Source organism: Mercenaria mercenaria, chromosome 10 (genome assembly GCF_021730395.1).
Source record: "Mercenaria mercenaria strain notata chromosome 10, MADL_Memer_1, whole genome shotgun sequence".
Taxonomy (NCBI): Eukaryota; Metazoa; Mollusca; class Bivalvia; order Venerida; family Veneridae; genus Mercenaria; species Mercenaria mercenaria.
In genome coordinates this window covers 31,333,584-31,353,980 of record NC_069370.1, presented here as the reverse complement: position 1 = coordinate 31,353,980, position 20,397 = coordinate 31,333,584, and the positions used below count along the sequence as shown (strand labels likewise).

At 34.8% G+C, this 20,397-nt stretch overlaps 1 protein-coding gene across 6 annotated transcripts in view; it reads left to right on the top strand.

Moving 5' to 3' along the window:
- Nucleotides 1-792: 792 nt before the first annotated feature.
- The window catches only part of LOC123559511 (bromodomain adjacent to zinc finger domain protein 2B-like), a 90,855-nt gene continuing 71,250 nt past the window's right edge, over nucleotides 793-20,397 (top strand). For 3 of the 6 annotated variants that reach the window (XM_053552609.1, XM_053552610.1, XM_045351394.2), the window contains exon 1: nucleotides 4,108-4,291. The gene's annotated coding sequence lies outside the window, so the exon portion shown is untranslated. Of the gene's footprint in view, nucleotides 900-4,105; nucleotides 4,292-20,397 lie in introns of those variants that run through there. The other 3 variants (XM_053552607.1, XM_053552608.1, XM_053552611.1) reach the window with 3 other exon arrangements.

Below are 20,397 nucleotides of genomic sequence, written 5' to 3'. Positions count from 1 at the left end.
AACCTTCATCGTTACTATCAGTCTGTCGTAGTTGCCTCCCATTACCCACAAAATGTACTTTAGAAACGCGACACCCCTCACAAAATGGAATCGTCCGGTAATCCCAGCGATGAACTACAAAGAAAATCGACAATCTCATCGTGCGTCCTAAATAAGCGTCTGCAGTATTTTACATCTGACATAGAGTGTGGTTTATACAAAATTATAGGAATCCGATCTGTTGGCTTCTGGAGCGAAGTAATACATTGTTTTCTTGTGAAAAAAATGTCAAAAAGTAAACCCGACCTACATGTATATTTCGGCACGTGGGAAATGCTATTTTTAGACACACGTGCTTTTGTTTGTATACAAATATTTCAGTGTATATGTCAAATTTAATTGAGGCACAAGGGAACTCGAAATAACATGTATTTTACTTTTTACAATTTATACGTTTCCATGAAATATTAATCAGTAAAATTCTTCAGTTTTAAATATTCATTGCTTAAATTTGTTAAAATCCGTTATGAATCATGAAATATATATGGTTAAAATTCATTTTTATTTGGTTCATTTGAGATAAGTTAGTCCCTAATATTAAATGAAAACTAGGTTTTAAAACATTCGTTTGTTTTAAATATCGCTCATTTCAGGTTTCTTTAAGTGTTAAATTAGGAAATAAAATACTATCTTTATCTTCAAACCACATTTTAAAAGAAGTAATTGTTTAAAAAAAACTATTTTCGCAGCAAAAACAATTGAGCTGTGTTAATTATTTTTAATTTCAACTGAGTTGAAGCCTTCTATATTTATTGTTTGCAGTAAGATGTGACGTCACAAATCTTCGTATGCGCTTCAGTAAAAACCCGTTACAATCATTTACTGATATCCTACCAGCACAAAGATCGGATAAAAACAAGGTATTTAATTATTTATTTACTTCAAACTTTTTATAGATTTATTGACATAAGTATCAAATCGTTATCATGTTTTCATCTATGTATTTCATTGCAAATTAATAAACTTTTTTTGATGGTGAAATTAGACATTTTCGACAGCCGCATCGATTGATCTGGTTACATTGTTTTCTTGTTGAAAATTTTATCATTTCTCTGCTATACGCGTTACTTATTTACTCGCGCATTGCGATCTTAATAAACCGATTTCAAAAATTTTAAATCGGCATGCGATGACCTAATGTCATAGCTTTAATTTGGTACCAAAATCATTAAGGTTCTGTTAGTATTTCTTGGAGATTTCCGAGTGCAAACATTTCTGATTTCCTAGTTAATTTGAAGCCACTGTGCATATATTGACTACATTATGACTCTCGCATTCAGATAAATTCATCCGACATATTTACAACTAATACTGGATTCCTTTGTTTGCCGGTTTACACGATTTTGTAGCAGTGGTTTTATACAGGTAAATATTCATGTTTTCCGTTGGTAATTGACACTTTTAACAAAGGATGTCATCTGTCAATAATACAAGCAAATTTAATAGGCCTTTTATACTGTGAACTTATAAAATTCATAAGATTTTTCTACTGCCTATTGGTTTTTGTTGCCCTGACTTTAGTATAAATTATGCTGAATCTTTCGGAGCAGATTTTCTTGTTTGTGATCTGGGCATAACTTATAAGATACTTGCAGGATAAGTTGTTAATCTGCAGGCCTCTGTCAGATAGGGTTTTACTGATTGTATGCATTTTGTGAGCTTTTCATAAACTGGTAATGTTGCTGTGCTTCCTGATTATTTAGGTTACATAAACTGTACTGAGAGATCTATGTTGTTTAATCTTATTTGTGTTACAGTTTTCTGCATTTCTTTTTTAAAAAGATACAGTATAGTAATGCAGATTTGCTTTTGTGTATTGAGCTGAATTTTAAAACGGTATTGAAAGACTGATTTGCTGTCACATTCGCTGTTGTTGTTATTTGCATAAAGTTTTCATTTTTAGCCTGATAACTATTTGATATTCCGTTTATTACATTTATATTGATGTAAAACTTGTCCCGATATAATTAACATAGTTTCTGTTAATTTTAATGTTAACCAGCAGATGTGTCATTATTCATTTGATATAAGAAATTGTCACTTTTATTATCCACCTGTGCAAACTATTATTCATCGCTTTAAGAACTGTTGATAAGCAGTAAAACCAAAAGCCCTTTATCTGTGTGCAATTTAATTTCTATAAAACCAATTCCCCTCTGTGTATAAACAATAGTACTGCCGGTAACTGCCTGGTACTGACTGCATGGTTAAATAGTTTAGTAACGTCCTTTTCTTAGAAAAAATACTGCTGCATAATGTGTTTCTGGTTGCTGTGTCTTTCCCTTACAATACAGATGTTCTGTTTCTGGGTGCAGTGTCCTTCCCTTACAATACAGATGTGCTGTTTCTGGGCACTGTGTCTTTCCTTTTACAATACAGACGTTCTATTTCTGGGTACAGTGCCCTTCCATTACAATACAGATGTTCTGTTTCCATGTGCTGTGTCTTTCCCTTACAATACAGATGTTCTGTTTTTGGGTGCAGTGTCCTTCCCTTACAATACAGTTCTATGTTCTGTTTCTGGGCACTGTGTCTCTTTCCCTACAATACAGATGTTCTGTTTCTGGGTACAGTGTCCTTCCCTTACAATACAGATGTTCTGTTTCCAGGTGCTGTGTCTTTCCCTTACAATACAGATGTTCTGTTTCCAGGTGCTGTGTCTTTCCCTTACAATACAGATGTTCTGTTTTTGGGTGCAGTGTCCTTCCCTTACACTACTCTACAGATGTTCTGTTTCTGGGTGCTGCATGTCCAGGCTTTAAGTTCCCTTACAATACAGCTCTGTGTTCTGTTTCTGGGTGCAGTGTCCTTCCGTTACAATACAGATCTGATGTAAAATTCTGTTTCCGGGTGCTGTTTCCTTCCGTTACAATACATACAGATGTTCTGTTTCTGGGTGCTGTGTCCTTCCCTTAGATGACAGTTGTAATGTTTCTTGGTGCAGGTATTCTAGCTGTTTCAAGGTGTAGTACTTCTTCCTTACGTCATAGTACAGGTATTCTGTTTCCAGAGGCAGCCCTTTCCCGTACAGTATTATTACAAGTATATAATATTCTGTTTCCATCTAGATGCAAGGCCTTTACCTTACCACACAGGTATTCTCTTTGGAGGTACAGCTACTAGTGCCTTTCCCTTTTAATAATACATGTTTTTTGTCTTTAGTCACCTGAATTGTCCTCCAAATAGAATACCTGCATCTCCGGTCCTCAAAGTAGCAATTAATACCTTCACACATTGAAATAACAAAATTATTATATCTGCCTTAGAATACCTAATGCTCCTGTGCCACCATATCCAAGTCCCCGTGCATTGTGCCCTTTCTAGAGATGTAACTGATGCTATGTCCAACTGCTATGTTCTTTTCAAAGACTACATGTATTGTGCCATCCCATAATTATTCCCTTCCCATTAGGTATTCTATTAGCTAAGATATAGCTATTTTCCCTGAGACCCAACTCCAGTCCCAACATTATTTTTGATCATAGAATATTCTGTCTGGTGCAATATTTTCCTGCCGCAGTATATTTTGCCTAGAGTATCTATTGAAAACTTTAATTATCTAATGAGGGTAAATGCAGTCGACAGAGACAGAACCGCAGCCACTTTCAGAAAGCTTTAAAATGCACATCTTTTTTTTTTATTTTATTGTTTATTTATTCTCAGCTATTTTCCCAAGATACTAAAATTGGTAAAATTTTCTCAGTGCTTGGAAAATAACACAAGTAAAATTTGTTCATTATTCAGCCCAGTGGTTGAAATCCATACACAGGAATAGGATTTTTTTTTTCAATAGTTATTTTTCTGATGATGCTCTGGCTGAAAGAAAAACTTTACACTCAATAATTTCTAAAAATATCTTCGCAAGAAAACACTAAACAAAGCTCTCTTGCTAGGCATGTATTAGCAGATGGTAGTTAATGTGAAAATCTTTATACAATTTAGACACTGCCTATAAACTTGTATGAATTTGTTTTACACTGAGTCATAAATTTAATGGATGAAGATTTTTCGCTTTCCTTTATTAAATGCAGGTCATACTTAGAGTATTTAAAGATAACTAATTCATGTTGTACTATGTATATTTGATACAACTCCAGCGCTAGTGTGGATTTGCACATTTCAAGTTTTAATTTACAAGGGAAGTTTATACATTTTCTACACTTTAATGTTTAAAAGTTTAACATTGATCCAAAAGTTGTTGAGGACTGAAGTTTAACCTTTGAAGTTTCTTTGTGTTGACTATTATCAAGAGGTAAGTGAAAAGAATATTCTTTCATCTGTATTCGTTTAACATTTTACGTATTTTTGTTTATTTAGAATACATTTTTCCAAAGGCAGGAAATTTTTGTGGAATCCTGGAAAAGTTATATATTCTTATCATATTGTTAATTAAAGTTATATAATTTGTTAATTATATAATGTATTAATAGATTTGTGCGTGTTTAAGTGTTTTTAATAGGAGTACTGTTGCAAGCAAAATATAAATGAAGCTGAGCTTTGTTAGAAATAGAACATAAATGTGAGTACAGTATACAGCAAAATTTGCTAGATAGAAACAAATTGTCATCTTTATAGTTATACATTGTTTTCATTAAGTACTGTTGTTTTGTGTATGCATGTGTTTTATTGCTCTATTTTAGTGTTTTATATAAATATGTTACTAACAATACATCTTAAGAAAAACAGTAATTGATTGTGGGGGTTCTGACAACAGTTGACATTGACTTAGACTAGCTCCTAGACTATGATATATCTTTTTTTTACATTTTTATGATTAAATGTAGTGAACTGAGCCAGTCTATATTCTATGTCCAATTTCAACATCATTCCTCTGTGAAAATCTGTAAAATATACTGGCTTTTGTCGCTATAAAATTAAATTCGTCAAAAAAGGAAAATTGTAGAAATATATTATTATCAGTCTAGTGGCTAGTCTAACATTGACTGTATCCTAGTTTTAGGACTATGTCTTATAAGTCCGTTGTTAGCTCCTATAGAATGCTAATTAGTTGTTCTGATGTGTTTTTGTCTATCTATACTTCTTTCCCAGTTTTGTTGCATTTTCAAAAAGATCTCTTCAACCTGGTTTTTAAGACAGAATGATTGATAAAATGAAAGACAGCATCTTTCTTAGATATCTTTTACATATTAAAACTCAATAACTCAATTTTGGATACAAATCCACAATACTGTCAGTAGTATTTTCTGCAAAGCAATTGTTTCTTTCTTGTATTTTTTGGCCTATAGATGCACATATTTCATGAAACAATGATAAAAAAAGTCATGTCATTATTGCGAGAAGGTTGTAACTTGTATACAAAGTTTCAAAATGAAGTCAAATATTATTATCATTCAAGTACAGGTTTAATATTTCATAGACATGTATTTAAGAAATGTTGTAGAACTCTGACATTTTGTTACATAATGCTACACCAAACACATTTTGTTACATAAAGGTTACTTAATTTATTAAGGAAACATGTATGTGGCTAAAAAACAATAACATGTTTTAGGCTCTTAATTGAAAACTAGTCAAGATTTAGTCAAGTATTAGCAGACAACCTAGATTTCCTCTCTAAAAATTTAAAATACTACTGAAATTATGCATGTAGCTAAAAAGCAGATGGGAGCTAATGTATTCATTCTGTGGCAGATTTTTCTAGAGAAGTGTTACATAACACACAAGGTTGCAGACATTTATTATTCTGCTATGAGATACAAGAAAAGTTTTTTCCCTCCAATTTTCTCATAGTGGCCAGGGATTGACCTCTAGGTGGTTTTATTTCTTGTGTAAATAGAACAGGTTTCAGTCCCAGCAACTTAATACAGGATGGTTAATGTATTCAGTCAAATCCACTTTACAGTTTGTATCTGTGGATAATTTATACTGATCTTCTCTAACCTTTTATGATTTCGAATGTTTGGATCTACTCGGACAAGTATTTTACTGTTGTATTGTGTAAAATGTTGTACTGTTGGCTAAATACCTGCTGAAAAGCATCTTTATTGTAAGTACAGTTCGTAAATAAAGTTAATCTCAACAGTGTTAGAATTAAAAAAAAAACAATGTCTTTAAAACATATTTTACTAGTATGAGATCTGTTTTAATATATGAAATTAGTTTTTGTTTCATTGGTAGTTTAATAAAAAGTAGCATGCATTTTTTCCTTGTTACAAAGTCGTGTTTCAGTTCTTGCTGCAGTTAAAACTACTGTTAGATACAAGGATGGTTAATTACTTAGTAATCTGTAGCTGAATCATTGAAAAATACATGCTCTATTCATGCACATATCAAATCATCACCTCGGCACAAAAAAGGGATAAGTGCGTCTTTTTGTCAGTGCACGTAACAACTTCTTTTTGGTGAGGTGATGAAGTGTACGTAATTCTGAGTATATGCGTAAAATTCAATGTACAGATAAATTTAGATTTAGCGATATAAATTAAATTTATCATTTCTAAATTTCTGAATGAGCTAATTACAATGGAAAGACAACTCTTGTTTAACAGCTGGTGACAAGCTGTTGACTAATTCACCGCAGATGTTGTAAATGATTATTGTTATCAGCTCTGTTATTAATTGATTACTAATTGAAATCTGTATGATTATATATTTAATTATGTACAAATCTTTTTTTTTATGCAAAATAAATCCCTGAAATTTTGCGAGAGTGTTAAGATTTTTGTTAAAGTTTATCTTTAAGAACATCTTTGTTTACTTGTTTAAGATGTTTTGAAATGTGACTTTTAAACCTGAAAAGACAGATGTAACATACGTTTACACTTCAGCCGAAAGGTCATTTATTGTTATAATCAAGCGTTAGATTATCGCATCGACTTTTTAGTAAATATTTAAATGTTGCATAATAGAACAGAATTATATAGATCTGTAATTGTTATTTAACTTGCGCTCCATCCTATAAACACATTCCATCAAGAGATTACAATATGAAAGCTTGCATCGTAAGATATATACGAGTGTAATGGATGCCAGCGCTAGTCGTGACATGTTGTAGAAGTATTTAGGAATCCGGGAAATAATAACAAAGAGTCGGAGACATTTAGGATACCATATTGGATGTTTAAAAGATGTCTATACCAGTCGAATCAATATAGCGCTGAATTGACTTGAGTTGCTTCTAGATAGATTTCTCTTGTATAGAGACCGACTGATTCCTAAACAGAGCTGTGAAAACATTCTGCAAACTAAATTATCCAATAATATTCAGTAAGAGATTGCGAATATACAAGTATATAGCATCCTTAATGAATACAGGGAAATATAGAAAATTTTAAAATTCACCAGGAATCCAGCTTGTATCTGGTGTGAGTTTAGCTGGTGCGTTGGTTTTTGAAATCGTTACTCATTAGTTAGTAATTTAAAGTGGGAAACTAGATCTAATTTAGTGATTTAGATTGATTTTGGAATACTGATTAGGAAAAATAGTGTAAGTTATTTCATGTACTGTGTAGTGGTGTGTGATTGTGTGTTTGATCATTGGTTTCTGTTTTGTGTGGTTACAGTGTGTTTCCTGTAAGTCAGACAGTTCTGAGTAAACATTCTACTTCTAGCATGTTGATTCAGAAAAAAAAGCTCTTCACAATGAAGAGTATAAAGTAGTCATCTACAATTGTATTATAGCTTTTGGATATGGTTTTCATTTTACTGACATTTACAGCAGTGCAATAACTTTTATACATGTTAATGGACACCGAAAATAGAAATCAGTTGTATGTTGTTCTTATAAGTTTAATGAGTAATACGGCAGTTTAACATTCCAGCTTGCAATATAAGCACCATTTGGGTAGTTTTAAAAAGGACACAACAGACCTGAGTTAGCTGAAAAGTATTTGTAGGGTTTTAACCATCAGTTCTTTGGCTTTTGAATCCCTTATAAAATCTGATTATTGTACTCTAAGGTATAAGATTTTGGTCCAGGTTTTTGGAGAAAAAAAATCTAACATCATATAAAACATATATATAATTGTCTACAAAAGCATCATCAGTTTGCTCACAAATGTATTGAATTATGGAAAGGGACTACATGAAGTTGCCTTACTTTTGGACATTTCAGTGCCTTTGAACACAAACTGTTATAGTCTATAGATCTTTGTTTTGATGGGATTGTAAAAATATGCCAGTGCTTAAACTTCACATAACTAGGTTAAACATCAGTTTAAACAATTGTTTACTTTTATTTCTTTACAAATGGCATTCTTTTATAAAGGGGGACAACTTTTGAGAATGTTTTAAGAACCCAATGGTACAGGACAGTAAGGTAAAACATGGTAATAGACAGGTAGATTGTTAGTAAAAATGTTGTTTCTTTACCAGACATTTCTGTGATATGCTGCTAAACCTTAAAATATATATTATATAACTTGTTAGCCCATTCCCAAGTACCAAATTAATGCTTCAAGTCTGTATCCAAATCAGTTTAAAGTTTTCCTTCTTAAACATTGCCAAAGCAAACTACCAAAAGAAAATAATAAGAAAATTGAAATTAAATTATGTGCTTAGAATAACTAAGTATCAGATTGCATGTTTATCAGAATTGATAATTATCTGTTTTTATTTCAGTTGAATGCAATTAATTATTACATTCTCAACTATCTGAACATGATCTAATGTGAAATGATGCTTTTGTATTAACAGATATTGCTTTAGTTTTGCATAATGTTTTATGGAAGTATAGATGAAAATAATGTAAATAAACCGATTGAGATATCCTTCATGAAATTGAATAAATTGAGTCCCTGATCACTTTATTATATCACGTATTTATTATAAAGGTTATTTAAAGCAACCAGGGAGAACATTTAGTATTAAGGCAGCTGCCTCTAAAGGTCCAATTTGCTATGTTTTAGGGGAATATGAAATAAGATGGATTCTAGGTGGAACAGTTTACTAGTAGTTGGCGTTATTTACATCAAATGTTAAGAAAATAAAATTTTATCGAACTATTAAATTAAGATTTAAAGAAGTTGTAACGGAGGCTGATGCTTCTCTTTTGCCTATGTGATGGGTCTCTTTTGCACTCATTTTCTGCAATCCGTAAATTGACATGTTCAAAGGTACCTTGTGGAGAAACATCATGTATGGAAAGACCAACAATGATTATGGTATCTTTATTTCAGAAACTTTTTAACTTTTAGATTGTTTATAAATAAATTCTATCGAAACTTTCGTATAATTTCATCAGATGTTGACTTAAAGCGTATTTCTTTAAGAAATGATGCCTGCCAGGGAGAGGGCAGATTTATGCATCAAGGGGTTGCGAGTGTGATCCCAATCAAGACATATGTTCCCCGTGACAACTTGATAAAAGACATTGTGTCTGAAGTCGTTTCTACCTATGATCCATGTGGAGAAGCAGAGAACAGATTAGGATAGAATCGAGATTAAGTGCTTGCTGTTACATAACTGATATACTGTTTAATAACAAACAAACAAACATTTAACATTTGTGATGCCTCAAGCACACAGGACTGTCTCAATGTATTGATCAGTTTTTCTCTAAAGTGCAGGAAGCTAACTAAGCCTGTTTTTCTGCACTTTAAGTTAAACGTAATAAATATTCTCTTCAGAAAATCTTAGGTAATTGCTAAGCTTAAAGCTTAATTCATTTCCCAAATTTATGTCTAAGTTTTGATAAGAAGTTGTGCAAAAACTTTACGAGTCAGCTTGACTTGCAAAATCATGCAATTCTTATGTTTCTTTCAACATTCTTTCCTTTATAAACATATGAAAAATTTATGAATTTTATAAATACATCTACACATGATAAATATTATAGCAAAATTTTCTGTTCGTCTTTGTTGATTTGTCAGTTTATAAAGTCGCAGGTAAAAATTGATTTTATTGTTAATTTAGTTTAAACGATTTGTTAAAATATTCAAGCTGTTTAAGCTAACATTCGGAAAAAGATAAAATGCTTTTTGTGATTCATTTTATGTAAAACCATTATACTTTGATATAAACCGTTTACTAGATATATATTTACATATATAAACACAGGGAAGGATACGCCAGTTTTTACCTGTAAAATTGTTTAGGTCATACAAGTAAATCTGCATAAATGAGTATCAAATATATATGACAATAACTAGATATCTACTTGGGGGAAATAAAATTATTGACCTAACATACAAACTAAGTTGAAAAATCTCTTTGTAGCAGTGGTGGGATATGTTGTGATGATTTATATGGTATGGTTATATGATGGGATAATTTGCGTGTATTAACGTGATCACTATACATCATTGTGTTGTTTCGTTTACACTGAATTGATTTCACTTAACATACGACACTCGGGATTTTTTTTACAAGTCGTAACAAAGCACGGCTTTGTAAATAGATATAATGTTAAGTTAATGTATTTCTGAAGGTTTTCTTTCATATTGAATATTCAATAGTATGTGATTTTAACGCATTGAAAATAAATAGCTTGACATTCCCGTTATTACATATATTACATTCTTTGTTTTTTCGTAGTGCTCGGGAATTTCCTAAGTTTACATATTTAGAGGTTACAAGTTAAGGCCTTTAGATCCCAAGATGAGAGGCATGTTTTCTGTAACAATTTGTCAGAAGTTTGAAAGTTGTGTCTATAAGGATGGGGTCCAGGATGGCCAGTTTAAAGTAGGCTGTATGAATACATTTGAATTATTGAAACATTTTACAAAGTTTGGAAACATTGTATGAAATGAGAATAGACCATTTTTGCTGCTAGGACTTCTTTAAATAGAAATTTCCTTGCTACCTCTTGGTGATTCTAATTTGATTTTTTTTGGTGAATGCAATACTGTTATTACAGTTATTGTATGTAGACACTAGTTTGCACTGAAGTAATTGTATGAAATGAAGAATATTTCTTTACTGAAGCTGACTCAGTGGAGTGTATTTTACAAGTTTCCACATACATCATCTGGAGCGAATTATTATACATGCAGTATCCAAGTAGAATAAATGCATCCTACAAGTTTTGTAATAGTGTATTATATACAGTACTTGACAAATCAACTAGTAAGAAGAGGCCCGATTTAGAAACAATTGACCTTTAACCCGCTGGTGGCATCTGATTCTGCCTTTGCGACCAGTGCACACCAGTCTGCACATCCGTGCAGTCTGATCATGGTCTGCACTGTTCGCTATTCAGTCAGTAAATTTTCAGTGAAAACCCCTTCGAATAATAAATGGTATTGCCCACATTGAATGATGGACTGGTCCATTTTAGAAATTTAGCAGACTAAGGGTTAAAAAGATCAACTAATTATTTGTTTAGGGCTCAAATACCCGAATGCCCTTAAGAGGTTTTTTCTTTTCATTTTTTAGCTTCTGGCCGAATATCCCTGAGAAACTGTAAATATAATGCAATTCTATCGACAAGCATCTTTTAAGATTCAGATTTAAAAATTCGCAACCTGTTTCCGTAATGTAACATGTTCACATTTGCTTCAGAATCCTCCTAGAAATAAACACTTGATACATATTGCAGAATATTCTAAAGGAAAGAACAATTACATTTTTACTCTGGGTAATAAAGTACAATTTAATAATTAAAATGTATAAGAGCACTCTTTGAAATTCCCATTTGGCTTGGTCTCTCTTTATTAGACAGTGATGTCGGTGAGATATACGGCAGTGGGTGGTACGTTTGAGATGTTGTGAGATGTTGAGATCGTAATACTCTGCAGATTTTGTGAGCTTTATTATGAGGACTATAGGACAAGATCGATGGTTAGTCCTGTAAATGGATGGAGATTGTCTTGATCATTTTTCCAATAGACACACAGTAGTTTGCGGCAATCTCAACATAAAATAATCACGAGGATTGTGAAAACCGTCTTTGTATTTTGCTCATATATGAAGAAATCTGTTGTCAGTAACGTTTCCTGCTGCATCGAAACCATCGATAACTATTATTTCCTTGTCAGTACTTGATATCTGTTAAATCGAGTTTACTCAAATCAGATTGGGGAACGTAATTATGATGTTTCTATAATGAATGGTTTTGAAAGACGTTATTTTATATGTTCTAGTTTTGATAATATGTGAAATTGATAATGTACTTGTTTCATTGATTTAATTCACTTGATTTCCGAACTGGAAATTATGTATTTAGCACAGAACATGTTCAGTGCAATTAATTATAGTTACCAAAATAGCAGTTTACGGCAAGAAAACTTAGAGCATTTCAACTGTTTATCTTGAAATGGCAATTTGTAAAAGTTAATAGATTTCAGTGATAGTATAGTAATTCAAAGTAAAAGGTTATTGTCAAAATGTTACTGGTATATCTTTTGTTTGTTATTTTGCTAGCCAGAGTAAATTAAAATGTGGTAAGAGAAGACAGTTAAAATCTGATTATATTTCTGATATTTATGCATTCAGAACATTATAGTGCATTGTATCATTCTTTCTGTCTAAATACAGCCATTAGTGTTTATCATAATAAGATTGTTTACTGAAGTGACTGCATGTACAAGTATTTGTAACTTTCCTATCTTGTTGAATCCATTTAATACTCGTATAAATTTACAAATTACAGGCTTGCCCATATCGTGTGAAAACGCATCAATGTCTTGGATGTTTTCGTAATTTGAATTGAGTTGTATTTTATTATTCCTGGAAATGAGTATTGAAGCCTGCAGGACTTTTGTGCACACTGCATGATGTCATCTGTGAATATTACTGAAAGTGATCAGCCATAAAAGTTTCCAATAATTTTCGGCAAAGACATAATGGTATTAATGCCCGACATTTCCCTCAGAATTATTATTTGTTAGTCATTAATTGTTTTTAATCCCCCGCCGTGGCGGAGGGATTATAGGAATGGTCTGCGTCTGTCCTTCCGTCCGTCCATCCTTCTGTCCGTCCGTCCTTCCGTCTTTCCGTCCTTCCGTCCGTAACAAAATCGTGTCCGTTCCATATCTCCTAAACCCCTTCAAGGATTTTCATGAAACTTGGGTCAAATGATCACCTCATCAAGACGATGTGCAGAACCCATGAGTCAGCCTTGTTGGTTCAAGGTCAGGGTCACAACTCAAGGTCAAAGGTTTGAGCCTTCCATTTTGTGTCCGCTCTATATCTCCTAAACCCCTTGAAGGAATTTTATAAAACTTGGGTCAAATGATCACCTCATCAAGACGATGTGCAGAACCCATGAGTCAGCCATGCCGGCTCAAGGTCAAGGTCACAACTCAAGGTCAAAGGTTTGAGCCTTCCATTTTGTGTCCGCTCTATATCTCTTAAACCCCTTGAAGGAATTACATAAAACTTGGGTCAAATGATCACCTCATCAAGACGATGTGCAGAACCCATGAGTCAGTCATGCCGGCTCAAGGTCAAGGTCACAACTTAGGGTCAAAGGTTTGAGCCTTCCATTTTGTGTCCGCTCTATATCTCCTAAACCCCTTGAAGGATTTTCATCAAACTTGGGTCAAATGATCACCTCATCAAGGCGATGTGCAGAACTTATGAGTCAGCCATGCCGGCTCAAGGTCAAGGTCACAACTGAAGGTCAAAGGTTTGAGCCTTCCATTTCGTGTCCGCTCTATATCTCCTAAACCCCTTGAAGGAATTTTATAAAACTTGGGTCAAATGATTACCTCATCAGAACGATGTGCAGAAATTATGAGTCAACCATGCCAGCTCAAGGTCAAGGTCACAACTAAGGGTTGAAGGTTTGAGCCTTCCATTTGGTGTCCACTCTGTATCTCCTTAACCCCTTGAAGGATTTTCATCAAACTTGGGTCAAATGATCACCTCATCAAGAACTCATGAGTCAGCCATGTCAACTCAAGGTCAAGGTCACAACTGAAGGTCAAAGGTTTCAGCTCTGTATCTCCTAAACCCCTTGAAGGATTTTCATGAAACTTGGGTCAAATGATCACCTCATCAAGACGTTGTACAGAATTCATGAGTCAGCCATGTCAGTTCAAGGTCAAGGTCACAGCTAAAACCAAAAGTTTTACCCTTTCACTATCCATAGCAGTGGCGGGGGATTTAGCTGTCATTCAGACTGCCTTGTTCATAATTCAAAATGTTAGGTACTATCTCTACATGGTAATAAAACACACTAGTGCAGTCATTGTATTACTGATCCAGAGGTGTTATTTGTGTTAGCCTAGATGTCGAAAGAACTTGTGAAGTTGTGATTCAGTTCTGATAGACAAAATTTCTACTTTGATTCTTACAGGAAAATAGCTGTTAATGTAAAAAATGCTATTAAATGCAAATGGAATAATATAATATAAGTCAAATTATTCAGTCTGTAGTAGAAGTATACATAATATAAATTGCAAGTGTAAAATGGGGGTGGGTAGAGAGGAGTGCATAACTGCCCCTCACAGCCTGGACTGGACTTTTGTCCAGATATAAAATAATAAGTGCTCTCTGTGACATCCTTAATCAAAGAACATTTAATTCATTGGCTGTAATCACTGAAGAATACACATAAATGTTATTAAATTCCTGTTTTGTTTTGTTTTGCCTCTTCCCCAAGTATCTGATGAAAACAGTGGAGCAAAAACATTCAGTGATGTACTGTTCGCAGAATATGTCATAACCAGAGACATGTTGGTATTGAATAATATGTATAGAGAAGTGCTTTATAGGTGTGGTTACAATCTGACTAAAGTACATCTCCTATTTTACGCTACGCATAGGATCTGAAAACGACCTATTCATTGCCTCGTTCTGACGGCTCTTTCGCTAGCCAATCAGAGCCTAGCTTACAACATCTTGCAAATCTACATGCAGCATTGACTTTTGATATTTACAATTCTTATGTCGTAATGTATCAGATAGCCGGTTAGCTCAGTCGGTAAGCCACTTGCTTTGTAAGCGAGGGGTCCCGGGTTCGAGTCCTGGAATAACCGCATATTTTTCTTATCCTTTGACAATCGAACAAGTCGTCTGATTGGATAACATAAAAATAGCAATAATGGAAATCCAAAATATACAGAAGACGAATGTGAATAGGTCGTTCTCAGATCTTCGTTTAGAAGATCAAGTACTTTAGTCAGATTGGGTGTGGTTATATCTGAAGATACATTATGCATGGTCATCAGTTTTCTTTTAACTGTTAACCAGCGCTAATAAGTTTTCTGCATGAAACATGAGTTCTTGTGACAGGGATTGAAAATACACTCAGTCAGGCAGTCAGCTTGTTCTGCTTTGTTCATTTTTGCATGTTCAGGCATGCATTCAGTACTTGCATGTATCAGTAATTGAGGGAACAACACTGGTTTCCAACGCTTGAATCACTTGACATCCTGCACTTCGGTTAGAGCCTTGTCATGGAGAAACTCCTATACATGTGGAAGTAAATTCCATAGCTGGCTTGCCAACAGTAAATGCTTCTTCCAATGTATTTGTCCATGGCAGAACTGAATATAATAGCTAACTGGGTTGGGTAAAGGGGGATGCGCATGACAGAAAGTCACCTGTCAGTTATCCTAGCATAAAACAGAATACTGTCAAACTTATGAACAAGGACAAACTGGCCCTACTACCCACCTAGGAACAGGGACAAACTGGCCCTACAACCCATCAGTGAACAGGGACAAATTGGCCCTACAACCCATCTGTGAACAGGAACAAACTGGCTCTACAACCCATCTGTGAACAGGAACAGACTGACTCTAAAGACCACCTGTGAACAGGGACAGACAAGAGCTTAAGACTCCCATCTGATCAGAAACAGACTGGCCCCGAAGACCACCCATTAAATAGTGACTACCTTGCTGTAAAGATCACTTAGTTCATGACTGTTAAGACTACTTGTGAATAGAGACTACTTAGCTGTAAAAACCACCTGTCGACAGAGACCACCTTCCTCTGAAGACTATCTGTGAACAGAGACTACCTGGCTGTAGAGATCACCTGAAGACCACATGTGAGCATAGGCAACCTTCCTCTTAAGACCCAGCTCTATAGACTACCTGTGAACATGTACTTTCTGACTCTTAAAGTCTACCTGTGAACAGAACCTACCCAGCTCTAAAGACTACCTGTGAACAGATACTACCTGGCTCTAAAGACTACATGTGAACAGACACTACCTGGCTCTAAAGTCTACCTGTGAACAGATACTACCCAGCTCTAAAGACTACCTGTGAACAAACACTACCTGGCTCTAAAGACTACCTGTGAACAGACACTACCTGGCTCTAAAGACTACCTGTGAACAGATACTACCTAGCTCTAAAGACTACCTGTAAACAGACACTACCCAGCTCTAAAGACTACCTGTGAACAGACACTACCTGGATCTGAAGTCTTCCTGTGAACAGATACTACCCAGCTCTAAAGACTATCCGTGAACAGACACTACTCAGCTCTAAAGACTACTTATGAACAGACACTACCCAGCTCTAAAGACTACCTGTGAACAGATTCTAGCCAGTTCTAAATATTACATGGCTATAAAGACTACCTGTGATCAGATACTACCTGGTTCTAAAGACTTCCTGTGAGGAGATACTAACCGACTCTAAAGACTACCTGTGAACAGACCCTACCAAGCTCTGAAGACTACCTGTGTACAGATACTACCAAGCTCTAAAGACTACCTGTGAACAGAGACTACCTGGCTCTAAAAAACTGCCTGTGAACAGACACTACCCAGCTCTAAAGACTACCTGTGAGCAGATACTACTGTGAAATCATTGATATTCGTGGGGGGCTAATTTTTGTGGATCTCGTGGTTGAGTCAGTCCACGAAATTTAATCCCAAGGAACAAGTAAAATTCCCATTCATTTTATGTTCAAAGTTAATATCCACGAATTCATATCCCCACGAAATTGCCGTTTTGACCAAAACCAAGAAATTGCATGCCCATGAAATAAAATGATTTTACAGTACCTAGCTCTAAAAGAGTACCTGTGAATAGATACTAACCAACTCTAAAGACTACCTGTGAACAGACCCTACCAAGCTCTGAAGACTACCTGTGAATAGATACTACACATCTCTAAAACTACCTGTGAACAGACACTACCTGGCTCTAAAGACTGCCTGTGAACAGATACTACCCAGATCTGAAGACTGTCTGTGAACAAATACTACCCAGCTCTAATGACTACCTGTGAACAGACACTACCCAGCTCTGAAGACTACCTGTGAACAGACACTACATGGCTCTGAAGTCTACCTGTGAACAGATACTACCCAGATCTGAAGACTACCTGTGAACAAATACTACCCAGCTCTAATGACTACCTGTGAACACACTACCCAGCTCTGAAAACTACCTGTGAACAGACACTACCTGGCTCTAAAGACTGCCTGTGAACAGATACTATCCAGCTCTGATGACTACCTGTGAACAGACACTACCCAGCTCTAAAGATTACCTGTGAACAGACACTACCTGGCTCTAAAGACTACCAGTGAACAGATACTACCCAGCTTTAAAGACTATCCGTGAACAGACACTACCCAGCTCTGAAGACTACCTGTGAACTGACACTACCTGGCTCCAAAGACTGCCTGTGAACAGATACTATCCAGCTCTGATGACTACCTGTGAACAGACACTACCCAGCTCTAAAGATTACCTGTGAACAGACACTACCTGGCTCTAAAGACTACCAGTGAACAGATACTACCCAGCTCTAAAGACTATCCATGAACAGACACTACCCAGCTCTGAAGACTACCTGTGAACTGACACTACCTTGCTCTAAAGACTGCCTGTGAACAGATACTATCCAGCTCTGATGACTACCTGTGAACAGACACTACCCAGCTCTAAAGACTACCTGTGAACAGACACTACCCAGCTCTAAAGACTACCAGTGAACAGATACTACCCAGCTCTAAAGACTATCCGTGAACAGACACTACCCAGCTCTGAAGACTACCTGTGAACTGACACTACCTGGCTCTAAAGACTGCCTGTGAACAGATACTACCCAACTCTAAAGATTACCTGTGAACAGACACTACCTGGCTCTAAAGACTACCTGTGAACAGATACTACCCAGATCTGAAGACTACCTATGAACAAATACTAACCAGCTCTAATGACTACTTGTGAACAGACACTACCCAGCTCTGAAGACTACCTGTGAACAGATACTACCCGGCTCTTAAGACTACCTGTGAACAGAGACTACCTGGCTCTAAAGACTGCCTGTGAACAGACACTACCCAGCTCTAAAGACTACCTGGCTCTAAAGACTACCTGTGAACAGATACTACCTGGCTCTGAAGACCACTTATGAACAGAGACTACCTACTTACTTTGTATTTTCAACTTGCAGATAATTCTAAGCATTGTCTTTGTCCACAGGTCTGACTGTATCTGAATTTGCAGGAGAAGCAACCTATTCCCTTATCTTATTGCTTTGTCAGGAATCATATTTCTTTAGCTGTCTTGTGTAGGGAATCCACACAGTAGTTGTTTATCAGATAAACTTTAATTTTCTATCAGGACAAAACTTTACCTGACAAGAGATTATTTTAACAGTATTAGAAGATCCAAATTATATCTGGTATTGTTCCATATTGTTCTTCCAGATAATTTTATTTCACAGTATTGCGATATTTATGTTACTTAACATTTCCAAGACATAGAGTAGAATATGAAGTACTTCTTGGCGATACACCAGCTACCGCAAAACTTCTGGATTTAAGTTTGAAAAATATCGACATTTCTGTGATGTTGAGATGCATATATTCTATTCAACATAAAACCCACAGTGTTTCCATCGTTAATGCTTTTGTGCTATATATTTTCCATGTGCATCTGGTAATCGTAGAGCTATCCCTGGATGGAAAACTAAAAATTTATTGTTTTCCTGTGAATTATGTGGAGGCTGTTCTCTGATGCCTTCCTATAAACAGGCAGATTTTAAACTTTGCTGTAAAGTGTTGGTCTTGTGTCTTATTTATCTTGAGGTAAAGTGCACCATTTTCTTTAACTCAAAGTGAAATACGCCATAGTCTTTAATTCAAAGAGAAATATACTTTATATTCTTTATTCAAACTGAAACGTACATAATTCTTAACTCAAACTGAAATATACATTATATTCTTTAACTCAAACTGAAATATACATTATATTCTTAACATGATATTCTTTTACTCAAACAGTTAACTGAAATATACATCAAAGTGAAATAAACTATATTCTGTAACTCAGATGTATTCTTTAACTCGAAGTGAAAGAAAAAACATTATATCCTTTAACTTGAAGTAACAAACATTATTGTTTAACTCAAAGTGAAATACACTAACTATTCTTTAACTTGAAATTAATTGAGATTCATTATATTCTTCAACAAAAAATGAATTCTGTAACATTATATATAAAGCTATTTATGTCATAATTTTTAATTTGCAGTGAATAACATTATATTTTTGACACAGTATAAAATAAACATTGTTTCTTTAACTCAGTGTGAAATATACAGTATACAATATGCATTCTTTAGTTCAATGTAAAAAACATTCTATTTTTTAAGGTCATAATGCAGTAATTCGGTCAAAAATATGCTTCCGTGGTGTAGTCGAAAGAAGTCCCTAATAAATAGATCCTAATTTTTCCATTTTTCGCGCATTTGCGCGTAAATCGGGGGCCAAACGGGCATTATTTCACTCGTGGAATGAATTTCACATAAAATAGGACACTTTTCATGCTAATATTCGCATGTTTTCGAGTTGTTTACATGAAAACGAAAGTAGGGTGTTTATTCTGCGGACCGCTTTCTGAAATGTGGCAATATGAGGGTACCTGACTTCAGTTGACTTGCATTTCACTGCATACTATTCAACACCCCTTTTTCTTTTCGTTTTCTTGAAGCAAATGTATGGATATCTTGTGGAAAATAGGTCTACGACGGAGTGAAAATCTAGAAACTGTAACAAAATTGTTCTGAAGTAGCTGAATTTAATATGAAACAAAGAACAATTTCTTTTATTGGTATATAGCCTTAACACAAAGTGAAATACATCATAACTCATCTTTAACTCATTATGTGTATACTAGTAATCAGGCTGGTAACATTGCCCGATCGGGCTTATGACACAAAAAGTAGTATTTCTTGAAAAATAATGAAGCTATTTCTTTCAAACTTGGTCCATTTATTAAGCATACCATATAATGCTTAACAAGATAGAAATAACTTTGTTGCCTTCAGTTTTGTTAGAATTACTTCCCTTTTTCAGTATTTTATGATGCATAATTTTTGAAGTCCAAACAATATATGTTTTAATGCAATGTTTAAAACAGAAAAGGTTCAGTGGCTTTCTATTGCTCCAAACTTGTGCGCCAATACCTTTATTCTATGTATTTAGAGTAAATACTTTGTTTCTAGTGCAGATGTATGAGCAATGTTTTTAGAACT